Source organism: Plasmodium reichenowi, chromosome 7 (assembly GCF_001601855.1).
Source record: "Plasmodium reichenowi strain SY57 chromosome 7, whole genome shotgun sequence".
Classification (NCBI taxonomy): Eukaryota; Apicomplexa; class Aconoidasida; order Haemosporida; family Plasmodiidae; genus Plasmodium; species Plasmodium reichenowi.
In genome coordinates, this window is record NC_033652.1 from 646,870 (window position 1) to 647,922 (window position 1,053).

Consider the following 1,053-nt stretch of genomic DNA (forward strand, 5'->3'; position numbering starts at 1 on the left):
ATTTATATATGAATGTATTATCTTTTTTAAAAACATATAATAGAACATTTCTTTTTAAGCATAATATAATTTGTTATTAAAATAACTTAATTTCTCAAAATAATGTTTAATTAGGTAAAAAAAAAAAAAAAAAAAAAAAAAGGTACATATATATATATATAATATGTATATTATTACTACTATATTATTATATATATTTATGAGTTATAAAGGTGAAATTTTCATACTTTTCTTTTTATAAAATTGTATATAAAATTTTATTATAATATTATTATTATAAATATTATATAAAAACATAATATATTATTATCAACTTAATACAAAATGTATGTAATAAAAATCCCTATATAATTATAATGTACTTGTAAAAAATATAACAAAAATTTATAGGGAATTTATAATTAGTAAATAATTAATATATTATATATATATATATATATATATAATTAATATATTATAAATATATAGTAATTTTTTTTTTTTATGAGCGGTAGAGAAATATTATAATATATATATTATTATATATATTTAAAAAAAATTAAGGGACCTATAAAAGATTCAAGTTTATGATATTATGATATTATGTATTTATTATTTTCATTTATAAATATGTAAATATAAAATTTATTATTATAATATTAGAATTTTGATTTATATATATTTTTTTTTTCTATTATAATATATAAACGCCCTAGTATTGATAAATATATTTAAAAAGAGATTTAGGATGTTTTATAAAATGAATTCAAAGGAAATTTAATAAAAAATATATTATAATACATACATATATATATAATATATATATATATATTTATATATATATTTATATAACAATTTCCTTTTTTTTTATTTTTCAAAATGGGAAACTATATATATATTATTGTATTATAAAGTAGTAGTGTATTATTTTACTTTTGTTATATATGTTGAATTAAATATCTAGTAAAAATGAAAAGGTTTTTTTTTTCTTTTTTTTTTGTCCACTCCCCCCCATTTTTAAAATGCAACTAGCCAAATAATATATTTAAAATATAATGGGCATAACATTATAAA